Raw genomic sequence first — 18,291 nt, 5'->3', positions numbered from 1 at the left:
TCACTCCTTGGAATGAATCAGTATCTAGCTGCAATTCACTCGTGATATGGCTAAATCACACAATCAAACTAATTGTGTTTATAAACACTTTCCTTTGGGTAACACTTAGTGACTATTACTATCAGTCTCTGCTAATAAACCAGTTGGTTTCCTGAAAATATAAATCAACTACTACCCAGATTTTTAGATGGCAAACACCATAACAGGTCAGACAACCAAAACTCAAAAACTCATCATCAGATCACACTTGTTATGAAAACCAGAACACCTTGCATAGGAGGTAGCCTTCACAAATTTTTCCAGTATTAGAGTTTAGAAAAAGACAAAGAAATAAATAGTGCACGAGTAGAAGCTGACTCATTTTTACAGATCCCACAATAAAGGCTAACTACTAAGTCCAACTTAATACTTGTACTAAAGATCTACCTGTTTATCTACTTTTGATCTACTGTTGATTTCACTTTCTGATACCAAACCAATTTTTCTGAGTGGCACCACACCCCTGTGGCACAATTATACCATCCCATAGGGATATTTTGTCTGAAAACAGATCATTAAACTGCCCCCAATGACACGCATTAGAATTGCAGTACAAAAGCCCATTGAGTACTAGCTGCAAGTTGGACAGGCATGTCCAAACTCATGCCTGCCTTCCAGACAGCTTCTGACATCAACCTGGTTCTATTTGGCACATGAATTTTCCCTCATTAAAAAAATAGGCCAGGCACAGTGGCTCCCGCCTATAATCCAAGCACTTTGGGAGGCTGAGGTGGGTGGATCGCTTGAGGTCAAGAGTTCGAGACCAGCCTGGCCAACTTGGTGAAACCCCATCTCTACTAAAAATAAAAAAAGAAAAATTAGCTGGTCATGGTGGTGGATGCCTGTAATCCCAGCTACTTGGGAGGCTGAGGCAGGAGAATTGCTTGAACCCGGGAGGCAAAGGTTGCAGTAAGCCAAGATCATGCCACTGCACTCCAGCCTGGGCTACAGAGTAAGACTCCTTCTCAAAAAAAAAAGAGAGAGAGAGATGAGATGTTTAAATATGACTGAACTCAAGAAGGATAAAGACTGAGCCTCAGTTGGAGACTCAAAACTTTAACAACTAGGGAGATTCTGTGCTGCTTTCTTCTGTCCTCGAGCATCTTAGTTGTTTTATAGGCCTAAAAAATATGGTAAATACTACAACACAATGGTTCAAACATTGATGGAAGAGCTAGACAATGTCTCTGAGACCATAGAGCTCCTCATCTGAGACGTTTTGAGACTGGACAGGTTATGGTTCAAAACAAGATAGCCTTGAATATATTATTAGCCTCTCAAAGCAGACATGTGCCATTTTAAGGAAAGACTTTGAATTTACATCTCTACAGACCATTTTGGAATCTTTAATATTACTCTAAGGAATAGTAAACAAATCAAAAGTTTAGGTGATTTGGCTAACATAGTCATATCTCATCCTGTGAGCTTTCTAGATTGGGAATGGGATCTGTTCTCTTGTTTTAATTGGACTTGTTTTGTTCCAGGCTTAAAAGTGAATTACAAACTGTGCTGTATTCAAATATGTGATCTCTACCTTAAAGGCTGCCATGCATTCACTGTCTCATCAAATGATTCAACAAGCAATTATGTAGCAGAAGCAACAAGAAAGAATAGCATTTGTTGAAACTGAAATGACTATCAATATGACAAAAGACATACAAACAAAAATGTAGATCTGGATAGATCACCAAAATTATCAATCACAGAGCCTCCACCAGAGGATGATCAAAAAACAGTCTGAGAAATGGAAGTCAAACTAACAATCCTATCTATCAGAAAATTACCAATCCTGCAGAACAAGCAAGAACACACCACAACATGGTCTGGAAAGAGAAGACTACAAGTTTCGGAATTCAGATGAAAAGAGAACGAAGAAACACTGCATGCCCTGCTCTGTTCTCCCAAGCCAATTAAAAATGACTGCCCCCTACCCATTTAGCCCAATTCATTCCCCATTTCCAAAAGACATCCCAGAGAAATCACCCAATTTATAATCCTAACACCAGATCTAGTCCTGTAAAAAAAAGAAAAAAACAAACAAAAAACAAAAAACACACCCTGTGTAACTTTCCTTTTGTGTACATTGTTGATGCTCTGTTCTTAATGAGGTTTTCCCTCGCTGGGGAGATTAATAATAAATGACTTTGTTTTTATATAAGCTTTCCTGATTATCTTCTTGAGGATTTTAACAGTTCCTGTTTAAGGCTAAGCCTCAAGAGATTGCATCCCCTCTCTTCTATTCGAGAAAACCACTCCAGTATTCCTCCCCAATTTTTCTCCAATTCCTCTCCTCCCAAATCTATTGCTCCAACTCCAACCTAGCTTTTCCAGAGCATTCTCTCTAAAACTGCTCTTTCCAAAGTCGCCCATGACTTGTATATTTCAGAATTCAAAGGTCAATTCTTAGGTCACATTTTGCTTGAGCGATCAGCATCATTTGACAAAGTTGGTCGATCCCTTTTCCTGGAAACAGTTTCTTTACATGGCCTCCAGGATATCATGATCTTTTTATTTCCATATACCTCACTGGCGCTCCAACCTGTTAACATCAGTAGTCCCCAAGTTTTAGTCATAGACATCTCTTTGCTATCTATACCCACTTCCTTAGTAATCTTTACCAGTCTTATAGTTTCATTTATTTGTCGGGGGGCACAGAGAGAGCAAGTTTATTTGGTAAAAGCAGACCAAACATTATCCAAAAGAGACAAGATAGGAAAGGTGCTGTGACAAGAGAGCCTAGAAAGCCTTCAGGCTAGACACAAAGTCTCCCACAGGGAAAGGCACGGGCTCTGGGGAGACTGAGAAGGTCCTTAGCCATGTGGCACCCCACGAACAAGCTCTTCACAGTTGATGCAACCATGGCTGTCCTCATGCCCTGCACTAGCATCTCTACTTCTATCATCTTCTCACCCAGTGTGACAAGGACTTACCAGATTTCAGTGCCCATCATGGTGCCTTTCCCTTTCTTGTCAAATACACAAAGTCCTTCAACATAATCCTCATAGGCCCTGGTCCCTGTCCTTGGCCACAGCCTGCAGCATGGGCAGGAAGTGCCCAAAGTCCAGCACCTTCACATTCATCTCATGACTCTTGGGGATCCCCAGGACTTGAATCACCTCAGCATCGGTGGGGTTCTGACCCAGGACCCTCATCACATCCCCACACTGACTGTACAGGATCTTACCATCACCTGTTCAGTCAAACAGCTAGAAGACCTCCTTGAATTCTGTGGTCTGGTCCTCAGTGAAGTCACACACCTTGACTGCTCAGCTCTGTGGCACCTTTTCCTAGAGTAATGGCCCAGTCTTACAGTTTTAAACATCATATTTAGTCTAAATACTCCCAAATATTTACCTCCAGTTTAGATTTTTCCCTTCCCTTCCAGTCTCACATATTTATCTAATCTAATCTAATCTATACATGGTTAAATATTAAATTTAATATATTAAAAATTAATAAAATATAAAATATATTAATAAAAATTAATATTTTAACTATTTTAAAATTAGTTAAATCTAATAGATTATATGTGTGTGTATATGTATATATATATACACTCAAACTTAACATGTTCAAAAATGAACTCCAGATATTACCCCCAGATCAACCTGCTTCACCCACAGTCTCTCCCAAATATCCTGGTGACAAGCTGTGACCCGGCACTTTTTTGTTTGTGGGGGGAAAAAAAAAAAAGTCCTTGTCCTTATGGAGCACACATTCTAGTTTAGAACACAGGTAGCTAACAAATAAATAAAGTATGCATGAATGATATCAGATAAGTGCTATGAGAAAAAAATAAAGTAAAATTGTGAGTGCTGGAGTAACATTGTTAAATAGGGTACTCGGTGAAATTCATTAAACGTGGATCCCCAAAACTTGAGCAGGCTGCAAGAATTCTCCTGAGGAATCTCAGGAATGCTGAAAATAGAGTGGGGAGGTGGCTGGGAGGTAGTATGTCTCTCCTAGAAATATGATATGGAATAGTGAGAATACCATAATCAAGGGTAAGAAAGTGAGGATAGGGAATGTGTTTATGAAAAGGTATAATAATGTGTGACAAAAATGTGGCTCCTGAGTCTGAGAAGGTGATGTTGGGGGACAAAAGGGCAAAAGAAAAGGGAAGGCAATGGATCTCCAGAGACACCCAGGACATGAATCTCGGAAGAAAATGATTTGGATTGGCAAATGCTCTTGTTGAGGATACCAAGTAGACCCAAAGCCTGTTGACACACACAGCTAGGGACCTTGGAGTGAATGCTGCTGTCATGAGATGTTCTCCCATCCCTTTTTCTAGTTCCTTAGAAATATCCAGAAAATACTGAATTACGAGGACTTATTAAAAGGAAATCAAACTGTTGATACTTCTTTGTATAAAAGTAATCCTTTATGCTGCATTCAATACAAGTTCATCTGAACATGATACTATGCTAATAACATTTACTTCATCTCAGAAAAACGTAAATGAGATTAATCCTCTACTCTTCTTAACCTTTGCTGCACACTGGAATTATCTGGGGAGCTCTACAAGGCATAATTCTTGAGTCTCATATAAGAAATTTTGATTTAATTGCTTGGGCAAGACCTGGACATTGGGATATATTTTAATCTGTCAAGGTGATCCTCATGTACAGTCAAAATTGAGAATCTGAAAGTAATTTTCACTACAAGGTTTGTAATATCTAACTTTTTCCCAGAATTTTACAGAATACTAATAAGAGGCTGTGAAAAAAAAAATGACCCTTTAAAAACTCATCCTTACTGGTTTTTATACTGGTATATAAAAATACATTAACTTTTGTGTCTTAACCTTACATCTAGCTACCTTTCTAAATTAGCTTATTTTCCAATAATTTTTAGGTTGCTGGGATTTTCTATCGTAAACAATCATATTCTCTTAAAATAATGACAGTTTTTGTGATGGTTAATATTAGTGTCAACTTGACCAGATTAAAGGATGCAAAGGATTGTTTCTGGGTGTGTCTGTGAGGGTCTTGCCACAGGAGATTAACATTTGAGTCAGTGGACTGGGATAAGAAGACCCACCCTCAGTGTGGGTGGGCGGTATCCAATCGCCTGCCAGTGTCGGTAGAAAAAGCAGGCAGAAGAAGGTGGAATAAGCTGGTTTGCTGAGTCTTCTGGCTTTCATCTTTCTCCCGTGCTGGACGCTTCCTGCCCTTGAACATCAGACTCCAAGTTCTCTGGCCTTTGGACTCTTGGATTTACACCAGTGGTTTGTCAGGGGCTCTCTGGCCTTCAGCCACAGACTGAAGGCTGCACTGTCAGCTTCCCTACTTTTGAGGCTTTGGGACTGGGACTGAGCCACTACTGCTCCTTGCTCCTCAGCTTGCAGATGGCCTGTCATCGGGCTTTACCTTGTGATCCTTTGAGTCAATTCTCCTTAATAAACTCCCTTTCATATATACATATATCCTATTAGTTCTGTCCCTCTGGAGAACCCTAATACAGTTTTATTTCTTCTTTTCCTTTAATTTATTTTTCTAATGTTACTTCTGTCTATCACTACCAGTATAATGCTGAAGAGCAAAGGTGATAGTTGGCATTTCTGTCTTGTTCCTGAGTGTAAAGGAACAGCTTCTACTATTTCCTCACTTAGAATAATGTTTGTGATTTTTTTGTTATCCTTATCAACTTAAGAAAGCTCCTTTCCATTCTTGGTTTACTTTAAAAAAAGTTATCACAAATGAGTAGTGAATTTCATCAAATGTTTGTTTTGTATTTTTCAGATGACTACATGGTTTTTAATAACAGCTTTATTTGGATAAAACTCAGATACCATAAAACCCACCCTTTTAAAATATACAGTTCAGTGGGTTTTTATATATTAACAGAGCTATGCAATGATCACTATTTAATTTTAGAAAATTTTCATGACCCAAAAAGAAATGCTGTACCCATAAGCGTTAGTTATCCATTCCTCTTATCCACCAGCCCCTAGCAACCACTAATCTACTTTCTATCTCTATGGATTTACCTGTTCTGGACCTTTTATATAAGTGGAATGATACAATACATAGTCTTTTGTAACAGCGTCTTTCACTTAGCATAATGTTTTCAAGGTTCATCTGCATACTTCATCCCTTTTCATGACTGGATAATATTCCATTGTACGGATGTACCACCTTTTTTTAAGTCCATTCATCAGATTATGAACAGCTTGTTTCCACTTCTTGGTTGCTATGAATAATGTTGCCATGAATATTTGTGCACAAATTTTTGTGTGGCTATATATTTTCATTTCTCTTGGCTATATACCTATAGATGGAATTTGTGGGTCATATGGTAACATTTAACATTATTTAACATTATTTAACATTTTGAGGCACTGCCAAACTGTTTTCCAAAGTGGCTACACTAGGTTATATTCCCACCAGTAATGATTGAGAATTCCAGTCTCTCCAAATCTTCATCAGTATGCATTATTGTCTTTTTCCTTTTGGCCATCCTGGTAGGTGTGAAGTTGTACCTCATTGTGGTTTTGATTTGCATTTCCCTGATGATTAAGGATGCTGATCATCTTTTCATGTGATAATTGGCCATCTGTATATCTTCTTTGGAAAAACACCTGTTCAAACCCTCTCACCCTTTCTTACTTGTATTATTTGTCTCTTTACTAGAGAGTTGTAAGAAGTCTTTATGTATCTTGGATTCCAGGCCCTTATCAGATATATTATTTACAAGTGTTTTCTACCATTCTGTAATTCATTCTTCACTTTCTTGATGGCATCCTTTGAGGCACAAAAGTTTTAAAAATTAAGTCCAAGTTTTTAAAATTAATTAAGTCCAATTTATCTATTTGGTTGTTTTTGCTTGTGCGTTTGGTGTCATATCTAAGAAAACATTACCGATGGTAACAAAGATTTACTCCTGTAAGTTTTCTTGTTAAGAGTTGCATAGGTTTAGGTATTACACTTCGGTCTATCATCCATGTTTAGTCAATTTTTATATATGGTATGAATTAAGACTCCAACATCAAGCTAGGCACAGTGGCTCACACCTATAATCTCAGCACTTTGAGAGGATATCATGGGACAATCATTTGAGCCCAGGAGTTCAAAACCAACCTGAGTAACACAGTGAGACCCCATCTCTACAAAAAAAAAAAAAAAAGTAAACAATTAGTCGGGCATGGTGACATGAACCTGTGGTCCCAGCTACTTTGCAGGGAGGCTGAGGTGGGAGGATTGCTTCAGCCTAGGAGGTCAAGGCTGCAGTGAGCCATGACTGTGCCACCAGGCTCCAGCCTGGGCAACAAAGCAAGACCCTGACTCACAAAATAATAATAATAATAATCCAATTTCATTCTTTTGCATGTAAATATCCAGTTGATCCAGCACCATTTGTTGAAAAACTTATTTTACCATCGAATTGTCTTGGCACCCTTGACTAAAATTATTTGACCATAAATGTGAAGGTTTAATTCTGGACTTGCAATTCTGTTTCAGTGATTCATGTTATCTTTATGCCAGGACCACAGTGTCTTGATTATTGCAGTTTTGTAGTAAGTTTTTGAAACTGAGAAGTGAGTTCTCAAAAATTTTTTATTCTTATTCGAAATTGTTTTGGTTACTATAGCTCTCTTACAATACTATATACATTTTAGAGCCAGCTTGTCAATTTTTGCAACAACAAAAAAGCCAGCTGGGATTTACATAGGGATTGCACTGATCAATTTGGAGAGTATTGATATCTAAACAATATTAATTATTCCAATTCATGAACATCAGTAATAGTTCCATTTATTATTGTCTTTTCTGATTTCTTTCAGCAATGCTATATGGTTTTTTAGTGTTAAGTCTTGTACTTTTGTTATATTTATTTATAAATATTTTATTCTTCTTAATGCTACTGTAAAGGGAAGTGTTTTCTTAATTTTATTTTTGAATTGTTCATTGCTAGTGTACATGCATACAATTTATTTTTGTATATTGATATTGTATTCTGCAAGTCATTGTTTTTCTAAAACTTGGCAAACGCCAAAGGAAATGTGTGAGTCCTTTATTACTTACTGAAGCCATTTATTACTTTTAATGGCTTTTTAGTGTAGATTCTTTAGGATTTGCTATAAACAAGATCACATAATCTGCAAATTAAGAGAGTTTTATTTCTTCCTTCCTAATCTGCATGACTTTTATTTCTTTTTCTTGCCTAATCATCCTGGCTAGAATTTCCAGTACGATCTTGAATAGAAGTGGCAAGAGCAGATATCCTTGCCTTGTTCCTGATCTTAGGGGAAAAGCACTAGTCTTTCACCATTGAGTATATGTATTTTGTAGATCCCTCCCTTCAGGTTACAAAAGTTCCCTTCTGTATTAGTCCATTCTCATGCTGCTATAAAGAACTGCCCGAGACTGGGTAATTTATAAAGAAAAGAGGTTTAATTAACTCATGATTCCACAAGTCTGGGATGGGAGGCCTCAGGAAACCTACAATCATGGCAGAAGGGGAAGCAAACATGTCCTTCTTCACATGGTAGCAGGAAGGAGAAGAATGAGAGCTGAGTAAAGGGGGAAGCCCCTTATAAAACCATCAGATCTCATGAGAACTTCCTTAATATCACAAAAAGAGTGTATTAGTCTATTTTCATACTGCTATGAAGAAATACCCAAGACTGGGTAATTTACAAAGAAAAATAGGTTTAATGGACTTACAGTTCCACATGGCTGAGGGGGGCCTCAAAATCATGGCAGAAGGTGAAGGAGGAACAAAGGCACATCTTACATGATGGTAGGCAAGAGTCATGTGCAGGGGAACTGCCCTTTATAAAACCATTCACTATCACAAGAATAGCATGTGAAAACCCACCCTCCATGATTCAATTACCTCCCTCCAGGTCCCTCCCATGACACGTGGGGATTATGGGAGCTACAATTCAATATGAGATTTGGGTGGGGATACAGCCAAACCAAATCAAATAGCATGGGGGCATGGGGGAACTGCCCCCATGATTCAATTACCTCCCACCTGGTCCCTCCCACCACTTTTGGGGATTATGGGAACTACAGTTAAGATGAGATTTGGGTTGGGACACAGCCGAACCATATCACCTTTTATACCTAGTTTGTTGAGTGGTTTTATCATAAAAGGATGTTGTACCTTTTCATATGTTTTTTCTACATCTATTGAGATGATCATATGAAGCGTGCCCTTTATTTTATTAATATAGTATATTATATTAAGTTTCAGATGTTGAAACAACCTTGACCAAATTCATTAATGCAAATAAAAACTCAAAAAAGCCTAGAGGCCTTAGCCTACTATACCTGCATTAAAAATTTTAGTTGGGGTGACCTCGGAGCATAACTCAACCCCTGAACAACCTAAACTGAGACCTCACTAGTATAAGTGGGTTAACATACATTGACCCAATAATTTGATCAACGGAGTAAGTTACCCTAGGGATAACAGCACAATCCTATTCTAGAGTCCATATTGACAATAGGGTTTACGACCTCGATGTTGGGTCAGGACATCCTAATGGTGTAGCCACTATTAAGGGTTCGTTTGTTTAATGACTAAAGTCTTACATGATCTGAGTTCAGACCAGAGTAATGCAGATTGGTTTCTATCTATTTAACACTTCTCCTAGTACGAAAGGACAAGAGAGACAGGGCCCACTTCATAAAGCGCCCTCACCCTGTAGATAATGCTATCTCAATCTAACAAATCACCATACACCCTACCCAAGAACAGGGTTTGTTAAGATGGCAGAGCCCGGCAATTGCATAGAACTTAAAACTTTATAACCAGAGGCTCAACTCCTCTTTTTTTTTTTTTTTTTTTGAGAGAGTCTCACTTTGTCACCCAGGCTGGAGTTCAGTGACCTGATCTCTGCTCACTGCAAGCTCCGCCTCCTGGGTTCACGCCATTCTCCTGCCTCAGCCTCGCAGGTAGCTGGGACTACAGGCGCCCGCCACCATGTCTAGCTAATTTTTTGTATTTTTAGTAGAGACGGGGTTTCACCGTGTTAGCCAGGATGGTCTCGGTCTCCTGACCTTGTGATCCACCCACCTCGGCCTCCCAAAGTGCTGGGATTACAGGCATGAGCCCCCGTGCCCAGCCTCCTCTTCTTAACAATAAGCCTATAATTAACCTTCTCCTACCTATCATTTCCACTCTAATCACTACAGCATTCCTTACACTCATTGAACAAAAAATCTTAGGCTATATACACCTACACAAAGGACCTAACATTGTAGGTGCCTGCAGACTGCTTCAACCATTCACTGACGCAATAAAACTTTCCATACAAGAACCTTTACAGACCTCAACATCTACATCTACTATCACCCTTTACCCTTTATATTATTGCTCCAACCCTGGCCCTTTCTATTGCTCTCCTCTGTGAAGTCCCCTCTCTATAACAAATCCCCTAATTAATTGTAATATAGGCCTCCTATTTATGCTAGCCACATCAAGCCTAGCCGTCTGTTCTATTCTATGATCAGGATGAGCAACTAATTCAAATTCATACTAGCTCCTACCCCAATCTTAATTTAAAAAATAAATTCCTGCTCTACAGAAGCAGCCACCAAATACTTCCTTACACAAGTAACCACATCTATAATTCTCATAATAGGTATCCTTTCCAATAACCTGGCCTCTGGACAGTGAACAACAATAAACACTATTCATCAATTTTCATCCTTAATAATAATGGCCCTAGTAATAAAACTAACAATAGCCCCTTTCACTTCTGAGTCCCAGAAGTAACTCAAGGAACCTCTCTAATGTCTGGCATACTTCTCCTCACATGACAAAAACTAGCCCCTATCTCGATCATGTTTCAAATTTTCCCAATTATAAACATGAACATCCTCCTATCTATCACAATCCGATCCATTATAGTAGGTGGCTGAGGCGGACTTAATCAAGCACAACTGCGTAAAATCATAGCCTACTCCTCAATTACTTACCTAAGTTGAATAACATAAGTAATAATTTGTAACCCAAACGTTATCATTCTAAACCTGATTATTTAACTACTACATTTCTAGCACTCAACCTGAGTATAAGCACAACCCTGTCACCATCTCGCACCTGAAACAAATTAACATGGTTAACACCTATAATTCCACTAATTTTACTATCCCTAGGAGGTTTACCCCCATTAACAGGATTTCTGCTTAAATGAACCATCATTCAAGAATTTACAAAAATCAAGTCTTATTACCCCTGCCATCATAACTATCATAACTCTACTCAACCTGTACTTTTACATATGCCTAATTTATTCCATCTCAGTAACAATACTCCCCACATCTAATAATATGAAAATAAAACGACAATTCGAAAATACAAAAACTACATTTCTCTTCCCCCCACTTATCTTTTCTACCTTCCTCTTACCTATCTCTCCATTGATACTGACTATAACTTAGAAATTTAGGTTACATAAGACCAAGAACCTTCAAAGCCCTTAGTAAGTAAATTGTATTTAACTTCTGTAACAGACCTAAGGACTGCAAGACTCTATTCTGCATCAATTGAATGCAAATCAACCATTTTGATTAAGCTAAGCTCTTGCTAGATTGGTGGAATTCAAACCCACGAAAATTTAGTTAACAGCTAAACACTCTAATCAACTGGCTTTTAATCTACTTCTCCTGCCATTGCGGGCAGAAAGGCAGGAGAAGCCCCGGCAGGACTGAAGCTGCTCCTTTGAATTTGCAATTCAATGTGACAAACCACCTCGGGGCTGGTAAAAAGAGGCCTTGACCTCTGTCTTTAGATTTACAGTCTAATGCTTACTCAGCCATTTCACCTTTTTTCCCACTTAGGCTCATCAATCGTTTGTTGTTTTCAACAAACACTCTACCTGCTATTCGGCGCATGAGCGGGGATAGTGGGCACCGCCCTAAGCCTTCTCATTCGAGCAGAATTAGGCCAATCAGGAACTCTGCTAGGAGATGATCAGATATACAATGTTATTGTTACCGCCCACGCATTCGTCATAATCTTTATGGTAATACCAATCATAACTGGGGGTTTCGGCAACTGACTAGTCCCTCTGATAATTGGTGCACCCGATATGGCGTTCCCCCGAATAAATAATATAAGCTTCTAACTTCTCCCTTCTTCCCCCTTTCCTACTCCTACTTGCATCATCAATAGTAGAAGCCGGCGCGGGAACCGGCTGAACAGTATATCCCCACCTTAGCAGGAAGCCTAACACACGCAGGAACCTCTGTGCATCTAACCATTTTGTCTCTCCACCTAGCAGGCGTTTCTTCTGTTTTAGGGGCCATTAATTTTATTACCACAATTATTAATATAAAACCTCCCCAGCCATATCCCAGTATCAAAACACCCGTTTTCGTGTGACCAGTCCTCATTACGGCAATCCTTTTACTCCTTTCTCTCCCAGTCCTAGCCGCCAGCATTACCATACTATTAATTGACTGTAGCCTCAACACTACTTTTTTGGTCCTGCTGGTGGGGGTGACCCTATCTTATATCAACATTTATTCTGATTATTTGGTCAGAAAGAATCAACAATCTTGCATTACTTGAGAAAATCCCACCTGTTTGCAGTATATGTTGCTGGATTCAGTTTGCTAGTATTCTGCTGAGGATTTTTGCGTCTGTATTCATAAGAGATATTGGTCTGTATTACAATGTCTCTAGTTTTGTTATCAAGGTAAAACTGGCCTCATTGAATGAGTTGGGAAGCCTTCCTTCCTATTCTATTTTTTGGAGGAGTGTGCCAAAAATTAGTATTAATCCTGTAAATGTTTGGTAGACTTGACCAGTGAAGCCATCTGGTCCTGGACTTTTCTTTGCAGGAAGTTTTTGTCTTTTAAATTAAAACTCCAGTATATTTTTGAAGGCCTATTCAGAACTCCTGTTTCTTTTTTATTCAATTTTGGTAGTCTGTGAATCATATGGCTTTTATTCTTTATTATGTTCCTGGAGCAAATGGTGTTTATATAGTCTTAATGGTAAGCCATCCCTGCTTTCCTGGGATAAACAACATCATGATGTCTAATTGTTTCTACTAACTGTTGAATTCTGGTTTTAAATAATTTAATTATTTTTATTTTAAACATTTACTTCTATATTTATATGTTAAGCGGGCCTGTGCTTTTCATTTTTTGTTTTTTTCTGTCTGGTTTTGGCAAAGTTATACTGACCTCAGAGTAAAGCTTAAAGAGTATCCGCCCTTTTTTTTTTTTCCTATTCTCTGGAAGTTTGTTTAATATTAAGTTACAGTTTGGTAAAATTTGCCTGCAAAAATGCCTAAGCTTGTTTTCTATGTGAAAATATTTTAACTACTATTGTTTCAATCAATTAAATTAAATAAGTAGCCGGATTCTTATTCCTGAATCAGTTTTGGTAAACTGTATTTTTCTAGAAATTTGCAATTTCATCTAAGTTTTCAAATTTACTGAAGCAAAGTTATGTATAGTATTTTTTAAATATTTTAATATTTTCTGTATCTGTAGCTAAGGACCATTCTGCACTCATATTATTTAGCTTCTCTCTTTTATTCCAAACTTATTTTATCAGTGGTTTCTTAGTCTGCTCAGGATGCCATAACAAAATACCATAAACTGGGTAGCTTATAAACAACATAAATGTATTTCTCACAGTTTTAGAAGCTGCAAAGTCCAAGATCTAGGCACCAGCAGATTCAGTGTCTGGCGAGGGCCCACTTCCTTGTGGATAGACAGCCATCTTTTTCCTAAGGGCAAAGGAGCTCTCTAGGGCCTCTTTTATAAGGGCACTGTATTAGTCTGTTTTCACGCTGCTGATACAGACATACCCGAGACTGGGCAATTTACAAAAGAAAGATTTTTAATTGACTTACAGTTCCAAGTGGCTGGGGCAGCCTCACAATCAAGGTGGAAGGCAGGAGGAGCAAGTCACATCTTACCTGGATGGCAGCAAGCAAAGAGAGGAGGACTTGTGCAGTGGAACACCCCCCCCCCCTTTTTATAACCATCAGATCTCATGAGACTTATTCACTATCACGAGAACAGCATGGGAAAGACCCGCCCCCATGATTCAATTACCTCCCACTCATAACACATGGGAATTCAAGATGAGATTTGGGTGGGGACGCAGCCAAACCGTATCAGGCACTAATCCCATTCATCAAGGCTCTACCCTCAGGACCTAACAGCATCCCCAAAATCCCACCTCCAAATACCATCACATTGAGGATTAGGTTTCAATATACAAATTTTGGGGGGACACAAACATTCAGTCTATACCAAATGAGTTTTCTACTTCATTACTCTTTTCAAAGAACAAACTTTTGGTTTTTTCATATATATCAGTCAGAAAAACAACACACTTGAAATAAATGAAGAAAATTTCATAAATAATTTGTAAGTGCTTGGGAAGGATTAAAGGAATCAAAATCATTTGAAATTTTATTTATATTTTCCATTGATTTCTTCCATATCTTTATTATCTCGTTCCCTCTAGTCCTTAGTCCAAGGACATTGAAAATTAACTTTTCAGTTTGAAATTTTGCAGATCACCCATGTTCTGCCCTGAACCCCCAATTTATTTTATTAATCCTATTCAGTTTAGCATTTAGAATGCTTCCAATTTTTCATAACTGTGCAATGAACATCTTTGTAAAAGCAAGTTTACATAGATCTTTAATAGAGATATATTTACAAAGTATAACTGCTATATCAAGATATATACATACGTGTTAAAATATGCTGCCAAATTGTCCCTCAGAATATTATACCAATTAGCGCATCCATCTTCAACGTATAAGAATATCCTTTCCCTGTATTCTCAATAAAACTATTATCTTTCATTTTTTAATCTTTGCTACCTGGATAAACACAAATGGTATTACAAAAAAATCACATTTTTATGACTAGTGAGAAATAACAATGTGTTTATAAACCATTTATATTGATTCATTTTTTTAATTGCTTCCAAAGCCTTTCTCGTTTTTGTGTTGGAATGTTATGGTTCTTTTTAATAATTTTGTAATAATTAATAATAACTTCTTCTGGTTATGTATGCTTAGTTGCAATTTTTTCCTCCATTTATCCATTGCTATTTAAATTTATATGCGTGCTGTTTGTGACATAAAGAAGTTTTAATTTTTTATGTGATCATATATGTTAATAATTTTTGGATGATTTTTGTCCTCTATAGCATAATTAGAAATTTCTTTCATTCCCCAATAATTTATTCATCTATATTTTCTTTGAGCTTTTTATGGTTTCATTGCTTACACTTTATTCTTTAATCTACCTCAAATTTAGTAAAGACAATGTGAAGTAAAAATCTAATTTTACTGTATCCTAAATGGTTAGCCACTTGTTTCAGCAGCATTTATTGAATAATCCTTTTTGAAAAGAAGACCACATTTATCATCTGCTAAATTTACATATTTATCTAGCGTTTCAATTCTATTTTCTTTATCTTTTGATTATTCTTTGCAAGTGCAAATATTTAAAATTATTTCTTCTAAATCCTGTCATTTCTGACAATATGAATGAACCTGAGGACATTACGCTAAATGAAATAAGCCAGGCACAGAAAGACAAACACCTCATGATCTCATTTACATGTGGAATCTAAACAATCAAACTCATAGAAGCGGAGTGTGGGATGATAGTTATCAGAGGCTGGGGGGTGGATGGAATCAAGAGATGTTGATCAAAGACTAGAATGTTACAGTTAAGTTATGCAAGTGGAATAAATAAGTATTTAAGGTGATAGATACATTAATTAGCTTGATTCAATCATTCCACACTATATACATACAACATCACGATCACTGTGTACCCCGTAATTTACATTATTATAATTTGTCAAAAGTATAAATAATTTTTCCTAAATAGTAGTACAATAATAATATTAAGGATAAAAAATTATATCCATTATTATATACCAGGTACTCCTGTAAGCCCTTTACATCTATTAATTCATTTAATCTTCATGACAACCTGTGAGGTATATACAGGCCTTCCTTCATAAAGTGATATATATGTTCTTGTAAAACTTTAAATTCTTCAACATCATACACAAAATATGAGTTTATTTGGGGGTAGGACAGAATAAGGTTGGAAAAGACTATTGAAAACCGATGTAACTTTGTAACCAGAGCACTAACTGAAATAAAAAGAAAGCTGATAAAAATCCTAGAATGATGTATCTCTATAGTCTTTGCACTCAACATCTGTCAGTCAATCATTCACAGCCTTTATACTCGGTTTCATGTTTCTTTCAAAGTATAGATCTTTGAGGGAATTAATTTTTAGACATTAATTTTATTACAATTAAAAATCTGAACCAGTGTAGGATGACTATAGTTAACAATAATGTATTATATTGTTTCACATAGCTAGGAGGATATTGAATGTTCCCAACACAAAGAAATGATCAATGTTTGAGATGACAGATGTGCTCAGATCCCCTGATGTGATCACAATACATTAGGTGGATCAAAACATCACTAGGTACCCCATGAATATACACAATTACTATTTGTCAACTAAAAAAGGTAAAATTCAAAAATCTGGACCAGAGTACAACTGTATCTATCAATACACTTTTTAAAACACAGGAGGAATGTTTTTGCTGCTATTTAATCTTCACTCAGTTTCACCAAAAACTCAACAGGTATGTAGAATGTGGAAGTCCTGAAAGCCACTCCAATAGCTTCCACTAAAGGAGATCACTGCAGCAAAGTTTTCAGCTTCTTTCTTAAGATGCTCATATATTGCTAAGGCTTTCTCTTTAATTGGGAGAAAGTTTATCCTGTTGGTTTCTTTCTTTTTTTTTTTTTTTTTTCTTTTTTGAGACAGTGTCTCGTTCTGTAGCCCAGACTGGAGTGCAGTTGTGCGATCTCCGCTCACTGCAAGCTCCACCTGCTGGGTTCACGCCATTCTCCTGCCTCAGCCTCCCGAGTAGCTGGGACTACAGACACCTGCCACTACGCCCAGCTAATTTTTTGTATTTTTAGTAGAGTCGGGGTTTCACCGTGTTAGCCAGGATGGTCTCCATCTCCTGACCTTATGGTCCGCCCACCTCAGCCTCCCAAAGTGCTGGGATTACAGGCATGAGCCACTGCACCCAGCCCCCTGTTTGTTTCTTTTGTAGTCAGTTGAAATGCTCAATTTTTCCTGTTTACTGCATTCTCACAAATTCTAATGCACTGGCAATTATTTGTGCTACTTTTTTCCCTCCAGAGTCATCCCCAATTCTATGCCACATTGACTCTTTTAATTCATTTGTGAGTATTGACATCACAATCTCTCCAAATCCTTTAGTTTCAGGATTTTCTTTGATTGTTCAAATATTTCAGAATTTGCTTACTAACCTTATGATAATCAACCACTGAGCCTCCACTGACATTTTTAGAATTAACTCTCCATTTGTAATTAATATAAAATATGTTGCTAGCCAGGAAAATATTTCTAAACTTCTCTTCTTGGTGTTACTTGAAAATAAGAACAAAATATTTACTAGAAAAAAATGTCATGCAAACTCTTGTTCTGTATTCTCCTGAGAAATGTCAATCTGATTCTTGATCTGTTCTTTCAAAATTTTATAAATTTCTTTTGACTTCAATATTCTTAAATCTCTACAATGTGTTTAAGTGTGATGAATTCCTCCCACTTTATCTGTCTTCTTTGACACCCTTTGAGTCCTTTTTGTCTGTCTTTTTTCATCATTAACTTAATTCAATTCTTGGTCGTTAATTCTTCAAATATTTCATTCCTTGTGCTCATTTTTTCCATGTCCTTCTGGGGTTCCAGTCATACCTATGAGGGTCCTTTTATTGCTGTGTGCCATTTTGCTTTGCTTTTAAATTTCCCATCTCTTTATTACTTCGCCATATCTCCTGTGAGAGTTCTAGAGTTGGCCTTCCAGTGCATCAGTTCCACACCAGGAGCTGTACCCATTCCGCTGCTTAATTCAATGGCGGAATAATTTATGTCGCCTAATTTAACAATGCATATTTCAGAAGCCAAAGGGAAACTAGGCTTTTCCTCACCCCAGGGCCTGTTAGCTAGGGCAGGCCTGTGATCTAGAATCAGCCAGCCAAAAATCTCACCCAGGATGGCTCAAAGAGACAGTCTCAGAAGCCGTGGCAGTGTCAAGGACACAACGCTGACAGCTGAACCGGAGACGCGGTGCCAGCATCAGTCCCTGTAGTGTGACTTGATTGTGTTCTTGTTTATTTAACCCCTCTTGGTTCCCATTCTGGGGTGGATCCTCCAGCCTTCGCCTTGGTTCTATAATCTAGCC

General features: G+C 37.6%; 1 pseudogene; it reads right to left on the bottom strand.

Annotated features, from left to right (window-relative positions):
• Window positions 1-2,849: 2,849 nt before the first annotated feature.
• LOC144340205 (myosin light polypeptide 6-like) lies at window positions 2,850-6,501 on the bottom strand (annotated as a pseudogene).
• Window positions 6,502-18,291: the final 11,790 nt, after the last annotated feature.

This window comes from Macaca mulatta, chromosome 3 (genome assembly GCF_049350105.2).
Source record: "Macaca mulatta isolate MMU2019108-1 chromosome 3, T2T-MMU8v2.0, whole genome shotgun sequence".
Taxonomy (NCBI): domain Eukaryota; kingdom Metazoa; phylum Chordata; class Mammalia; order Primates; family Cercopithecidae; genus Macaca; species Macaca mulatta.
The sequence above is the reverse complement of the archived record's forward strand: the minus strand, read 5'-3'. Positions and strand labels throughout refer to the sequence as shown.